The sequence below is a fragment of the Mytilus galloprovincialis genome, chromosome 14 (assembly GCF_965363235.1).
Source record: "Mytilus galloprovincialis chromosome 14, xbMytGall1.hap1.1, whole genome shotgun sequence".
In the NCBI taxonomy this organism is placed as follows: domain Eukaryota; kingdom Metazoa; phylum Mollusca; class Bivalvia; order Mytilida; family Mytilidae; genus Mytilus; species Mytilus galloprovincialis.
Genome location: NC_134851.1, coordinates 46,305,806 through 46,314,211, shown reverse-complemented (window position 1 = coordinate 46,314,211; position 8,406 = coordinate 46,305,806).

The window sequence follows — 8,406 nt, the reverse complement described above, 5'->3', positions numbered from 1 at the left end:
AGAAGGTCACCAACAGGTCTTCAATGTAGCGAGAAATTCCCGCACCCGGAGGCGTCCTTCAGCTGGCCCCTAAACAAATGTATACTAGTTCATTGATAATGCACGCCATACTTATTTCCAAATTGTATACAAGAAACTAAAAGTAAAACAATACAAGACTAACAAATGCCAGAGGCTCCTGACTAGGGACAGGCGAAAAAATGCGGCGGGATTAAACATGTTTGTGAGATCTCAACCCTCCCCCTATATATCTAGCCAATGTAGAAAAGTAAATGCATAACAATACGCACATTAAAATTCAGTTCAAGAGAAGTCCGAGTCTGATGTCAGAAGATGTAATCAAAGAAATAAACTAAATGACAATAATACATAAATAACAACAGACTACTAGCATTTAACTGACACGCCAGCTCCAGACTTCTATTAAACTGACTGAAGGATTATAATTCCATCATATGAACATCAGGCACAATCCTTCCCGTTAGGGGTTTAGTATCATATCATCATAACATATATGAGAAGAACATAACCCGTGTCATGCCAACAACTGTTTTTTTTAATAAATATGTTTAGGTCCGATGCAAAGACCCTATCAGTGACTCAATATTAACGCCAAAATATGCAATCTTTAATGAATTGACAACAGTATCGTAACTATATCCCTTCTTAATAAGACTATTCAAAGGTTTTGTTAGTTTCTGAGGTGAAAACTGACACCTTTGTGCTTTATAAAGAACATTTCCATATAAAATTGGATGTGAAATACCTGAACGTATAAGAAGTCTGCATGTTGAGCTATATTTACGAATGATGTCCTTATACCGATGATAAAATTTAGTAAATGTTTTGACTAGTTAGTGATATCGAAAACCCTGGTGTAATAATCATTCAGTAATACATAAATTTCTCTCGTTTAAATCTAGAATATTTAATTTAATTATATCTAGATTTAAACGAGAGAAATTTTATGATAAAAGAGATGATTTTTCATTTCCTATTGTTAGTTATCCATTTTAGATGGTGACGTTCCCTTGTCATTATCTTACGGTGTTTATATATATCAATATATCCATTGTTTCTGAAGTTTTATTATCATATTTCATTTTTCCTATAATTCAGCTTACCTGTCTGATATAAGCATGAAAATCGAGAATCCAGAGGAAGGAAACGAAATGGAAATGAGTTGTGAAGTTCTGAGTAAATCTTATGAGCTGCATGATGTTAAATGGTCAAAAGATGACAAGCCAGTCGAAATGTTAGATCGACTCTCCACTAAAACGAGCGAAAGACATCAAATACTGCTAATTAAGAATTCAAATATAAAGGATAGTGGCACTTACTCAATAAACGTAGATGGAAGAAAAAGAAGTTTACAACTAAACGTGACATGTAACGTATCTCTTATATTAATCTTGAATATAAAAATTGAACATAATTCGGGTTAATTTGAAAAACAAATCTTTTATTGACCTTTCTTTGTGTAATATAAAGAGTTGTATCATAATCGGAAGGAGTAATTAATATCGCAGTTAAGTAACACATGGTTAGGAGTTTGATGCCGATTGAGTTCAGACAAAGCAAGCATGAAACAAACGCATGATCAGTTCGCGTACACATATTTCATTTCTTAACTTAACTTTTTTGTGTCTACTACAATTATTTTGACACTGGCAAACTGAAAATATTTTATGTCTACCCGAGAACACATGTCAACTCTGTGTTTGTTCAGTTAGTAGTTACCTGGTGTGGATGACATATTGTATATCTTTACCTGTACGTGCACTTTAAAAACAAGAGTTTACTCTTCCTGTTCATTATTTGTTAAAATAATCAAAATATTTTTTTTTACATTTTTTTATATTTCTTAAATTTGAACATCAAACCATATCTTTTTAAATAACAATTTTTAGAATTTCAAACTTGCATGTAATGACTTTTATTTTTCTAACATTCCACCCTGAGGTATAAAAAAATGTACCTAACTATTAGGCCAGTAAAAAATATTAATAGAAATATGATAAAATGACTTTGTATTGTTAACGGTATTGATACAGACATGTGTTGACATCCAATTTTAAAGCTCTAAGTGTGTGTAAAACTTTTATACTTAGGAACCAGTAATTGACAATTTTAATGCTTATATATGGTCTTCAATCACAAGGTCAAATTTTGCAATTTTTTTTTAATGCAACAACAAATTTGCATTTCCTAACATACATTTTTTCGCTTTTATGTATATGTATTCATACTAAGGAATAAAAAGAACCAATTTATTATTCCAGTACAGGAATATTAAAATTAAAAAAAGTCTCACTTTTAATTGTTATCGACATGATTTTTAGACACTGTACACTTATCGTGATCTCAATTGTGTAAACCTTTTAATCTAATGGGTCCAAAAGAAATCAATTTTTATACCATCATTTGAACAGTCTCCATAATAAAAGATTGACAGACAGGTGGCAATAATATGTCTGCCTTTGATGATGGACAAAAACTAGATGTTTAATGAAATATCAATATATCCATTGTTTCTGAAGTTTTATTATCATATTTCCTTTTCCGTATAATTCAGCCTACCTGTCTGACATAACAATGAAAATCGAGAATCCAGAGGAAGGAAACGAAATAGAAATGAGTTGTGAAGTTGTGAGTAAATCTAATGAGCTGCATGATGTTAAATGGTCAAAAGATGACAAGCCAGTCGAAATGTTAGATCGACTCTCCACTAAAACGAACGAAAGACATCAAATACTGCTAATCAGGAATTCAAATATAAAGGATAGCGGCACTTACTCAATAGACGTAGATGGAAGAAAAAAAAGTTTACAACTAAACGTGACATGTAACGTATCTCTTATATTAATCTTGTATATAAAAATTGAACATAATTCGGGTGAATTTGAAAAACAAATCTTTTATTGACCTTTCTTGGTACGATATATAGAGTTGTATCATAATAGGAGGGATTTACCAATATCACAGTTAAGTAACACATGGTTGGGAGCTTGATACCGATTGAGTTCAGACAAAGCAAAGCATGAAACAAACGCATGATCAAGTCGCGTACACATATTTCATTTCTTAACTTAACTTTTTCGTGTCTACTACAATTGTTTTGACACTGGCAAAAATGAAAATATTTGATGTCTACCCGAGAACACATGGTAACTCTGTGTTTGTTCAGTTAGTAGTGACCTGACGTGGATGACATATTTATATCTTTTCCTGTACGTGCACTTGAAAAACAAGAGTTTACTCTTCCTGTTAATTATTTGTTAAACATATCAAAATAGTTTTTTATTATATTTTTTTTATATTTCTAAAATTTGAACATAAAACCATATCTTTTTAAATAACAATTTTTAGAATTTTAAACTTGCATTTAATGACTTTTATTTTTCTAACATTCCACCCTGAGGTATAAAAAAATGTACCTAACTATTAGGCCAGTAAAAAATATTAATAGAAATATGATAAAATTACTTTGTATTGTTAACGGTATTGATACAGACATGTGTTGACATCCAATTTTAAAGCTTTTAGTTTGTGTAAATTTTTTTATACTTAGGTACCAGTAATTGACAATTTTAATGCTTATATATGGTCTTCAATCATTAGGTCAAATTTTGCAACTTTTTTTAATACAACAACAAATTTGCATTTCCTAACTTACATTTTTTCGCTTTTATGTATATGTATCCATGGTATTTATACTAAGGAATAAAAAGAACCCATTTATTATTCCAGTACACGAATATTAAAATAAAAAAAAGTCTCACTTTTAATTGTTATCGACATGATTTTTTGTCACTAAACACTTATCGTGCTCTCATTTTTGTAAATCTTTTAATCTAATGGGTCCAAAAGAAATCAATGTTTATGCCATCAGTTGAACAGTCTCCATAATAAAAGATTGACAGACAGGTGTCAATAATATGTCTGTCTTTGATAAAGGACAAACACTAGATCTTTAATGAAATATCAAGATATCCATTGTTTCTGAAGTTTAACTATCATATTTCCTTTTTCCTATAATTCAGCTTACCTGTCTGACATAACAATGAAAATCGAGAATCCAGAGGAAGGAAACGAAATAGAAATGAGTTGTGAAGTTGTGGGTAAATATAATGAGCTGCATGATGTTAAATGGTCAAAAGATGACAAGCCAGTCGAAATGTTAGATCGACTTTCAACTAAAACGAGCGAAAGACATCAAATACTGGTAATTAGGAATTCAAATATAAAGGATAGCGGCACTTACTCAATAGACGTAGATGGAAGAAAAAGAAGTTTACAACTTAACGTGACATGTAACGTATCTCTAATATTAATCTTGAATATAAAAATTGAATATAATTCGGGTTAATTTGAAAAAAAATAAGTTTATTGACCTTTCTTAGTGCAATATAAAGAGTTGTTACATAATCGGATTAAAACTATCGCAATTACGTAACACATCATTAGGAGCTTGAATCCGATTGAGTTCAGACAGACAAAACAAAGCATGAACAAACGCATGATAAGTTCGTGTACACATATTTAATTTCTTAACTTAACTTTTTCGTGTCTGCTACAATTGTTTTGACACTAGCAAAATGAAAATATTTGATGTCTACCCGAGAACACATGTTAACTCTGTGCTTGTTCAGTTGGTAGATACCTGGCGTGGATGACATATTTTATATCTTTACCTGTACGTGCACTTGAAAAGAGTTTACTCTTCCTGTTAATTATTTGTTAAAAATATCAATTTTTTTTTTTTATTATATTCAATTTTTTATTTCTAAAATTTGAACATAAAACTATATATTTTAAAATATTTTTTTTTTAAAATTTCAAACTTGCATTTAATGACTTTATTTTTCTAACAATCCACCCTGAGGTATAAAAAAGGTACTTAACTATTAGGCCAGTTAAAAAAGATTAATATAAATATAATAAAATCATTTTTTATTGTTATAGGTATTGATACAGGCATGTGTTGCCATATAATTATAAAGCTCCTAGTTTGTGTAAAACTTTTTATACTTAGGAACCATCAATCATGTTAATAGTGATTTTAATGCTAACATATGGTCTTCAAACTAAATGTCAAATTTTGAAACTTTTTTTAATGCAACAACAAATTTGCATATTCTAACTTACATTTCTTCGCTTTTATGTATATTAATCCATCATAAGGGGAAAAAAATGAACCCATTTATCATTCCAGTACACGAATTTTAAAATAAAAAACATCGCACTTTTAATTGTTATCTACATGATTTTAAGACACCGTACACTTATCGTGCTCTCTATTTGTGTAAACCTTTAAATCTAATGGGTCCAAAAGAAATCAATGTTTATGCCATCAGTTGAACAGTCTCCATAATAAAAGATTGACAGACAGGTGTCAATAAATGTTTAATGAAATATCAATATATTCATTGTTCCTGAAGTTTAACAGGTCAAGAACTCTAGATTTCTTTACGTCAGAATATATTAGCATAGTAATTTTCTAAACACAAGGCCAATACGGCCTTGAAAAACTGACCAATCGACTCAATAAGCTGCAATGTATAGAAGGCTACTACGAGTTTACCATAACCGGACAACACGTGAAATTAGTGGAAGAGCTGTTAACTAATATAGGGTATAGGATTCTCAAAATATATATGTTTTTGTGGTGCGAATGTGATTATTGTAAAATATATAACATAATCTTCAATTTGCATGTTCTGATAAAAAAAAGGGATTGTTTACGGGCTTCACTATTTGACTTTCTTTTTCGCCTTGTTAAAGTTGTTGAACAGGTTTGTTTCCATTGTTATGCATTTGTGCAATTATTTTACGACCTGAAACAGTGATATTTCTGATAAAATGACCAATATCCACTATAAAAAATGTTGAGCTCTTCTAAACCTGTATATTGTCATTCCAAAATCATTTCTGCGTAGAAAAACACGAACACTTTCATTGAAACACTTCTTTCTGTACTGGATGTTTAAATTTTTTATCAGGACCTGAACTGAAAGTAAGACCATCATAATATTCAGTATGCTAAAAATAAGTGTTATGAAAGCGACAGGGTGGATCCAGCCATTTTGAAAAGGGGTCCTAACCCAGGACAAAAGGGGATGGGGGTTCCAACTACATGTCCCAATTTAGATGCATTGATCGTTAGAAAAAGGGGGTTCCAACACCCGGAACCCCCTTTCTTGGATATGCCACTGAGCGGGTATGGTATAAATTTTAATATATTTTGTATAGCTTCATCCATCGATAAATACCGTTTGTTGCTAATTTTATCACAAAATATACCTCAGAGGTTTTTATTGTTCGCCTGCTGTCATGTTGACGTGTGTGAAATATCTCCAATATTTAAAGCCTTCTGGATCACAGTGGGTGCCATATTACCTTTTATTTTCTTTCTAAAACGTGCTTTGTATATATAGAAATAAGAAGATGAGGTATGAGTGCCAAATGAGACATCTTTCCAAAGAAGACATTATCTAGTAAAGTAAGCAGTCATAGATTCAATGCCGAAAAGTACGCTTTTTACAAATAACCCAAAAATTACTTGTGAAAAACAATCCAAACAAAAAAAAACAACAAAAAAAAAAAAAAAAAAAAAAAAAAAAACCCTGCCCAATATAATATATAAGAGGAGAAGAAATCTATCTAATAAATAAAAACGTAGGTTTGTATATATAGGAGCCTGTATTTCAGTGGTTGTCGTTTGTTTATGTGCTACATATTTGTTTTTCGTTCATTTTTTTTTATATAATTAAGGCCGTTAGTTTTCTCGTTTGAATTGTTTTACATTGTCATATCGGGGCCTTTTATAGCTGACTATGAGGTATGGGCTTCACTCATTGTTGAAGGCCGTACGGTGACCTATACATTTTAATTTCTGTGTCATTTTGGTCTCTTGTGGACAGTTGTTTCATTGACATTCATACCAGATCTTCTTTTTATATTAGATCCAATGCTGCAATTTTCACAAAACATATCAAATGTTCCACCCCGTCGAATACATATGGATAACATCATTACAGCATTTCCTAAAGCATGTAGAGCAAAACTTTGATTATCTTGCTTGCATTGTTTGTATACTGAACAATCAAATTAGGATAACAACCAATTAAATTCAAATATAAAATATATAAGTAAAACTATGCCTACATATATAAAAAAAGAAAATGTGGTATGATTGCCAATAAAACAACTAACCACAAAAGACCAAAATGACACAAAAAGTAACAAATATAGGTCACCGTACGGCCTTCAACAATGAGCAAAGTCCATACCGCATAGACAGCTATAAAAGGCCCCTATAAGACAATGTTAACCATTTCAAACGAGAAAACAAAAGGCCTTATTTATGAAAAAAAATGAACGAAAAGCAAATATGTAACACATAAACAAACGACAACCACTGAATTACAGGCTCCTGAATTGGCAAGCATTAGGAAATTAGCTGTAATGATGTTATTCAGTTTGGCAAATGGCCAAAACAAAATGAAACTACAGTTTCTGACTTCACTACTTCAGAAAAAGGGAACAATTTGGACGTCTCATATACTGAATGTGTCAAAAATAAATACTTATAGATTTTGTTAACACTGCCGTGTATGTAAATATTTCTTCGCCAAACAACTAAATGTGTATGCCATCGGTTTAAATACTCAACAATAGATGATGGACATACATGTGTCAATAATGTGTTTACCTTTGGAAAAAAGGTGTAATGAAATATCAATATATCGATTGTTCCTTAAGTTTAACTATCACATTTTCTTTTTTATATAATTTAGCCTACCTTTTTGACATCAAATTGAAAAAAGAGAATCAAGAGGAAGGAAACGAAATAGAAATGAGTTGTGAAGTTGTGAGCAAATCTAATGAGCTGCATGATGTTAAATGGTCAAAAGATGACAAGCCAGTCGAAATGTTGGATCGACTCTCCACTAAAACGAGCGAAAGACATCAAATACTGCTAATTAAGAATTCAAATATAAAGGATAGTGGCACTTACTCAATAGACGTAGATGGAAGAAAAAGAAGTTTACAACTAAACGTGACACGTAACGTATCTTTTATATTGATTTTAAATTTAGAATTTGTTAATTTGATAAAAATATTTATTTTTGTTGGTGCAATATACCTGATTGTGTCATAGTTATTATATCGCAGTTACGTAACAAGCGGTTAAGGGCTTTTATCACTTGGTTTCAGACTACGAATTCTAAAAAGTAAATGCATACTCACATGGTGTGCCCATATTTTGTTTGTTAACTTAGTTGTTGTGTCTACTATTATAACTTTTACAATGGCAAAATGGAAAAAACGGAGTTTTACTCGAATAAACGCACTGTGGTCATTTAGTCAGTAGTTTGCTTGCATGTATTTCATATTCTATAT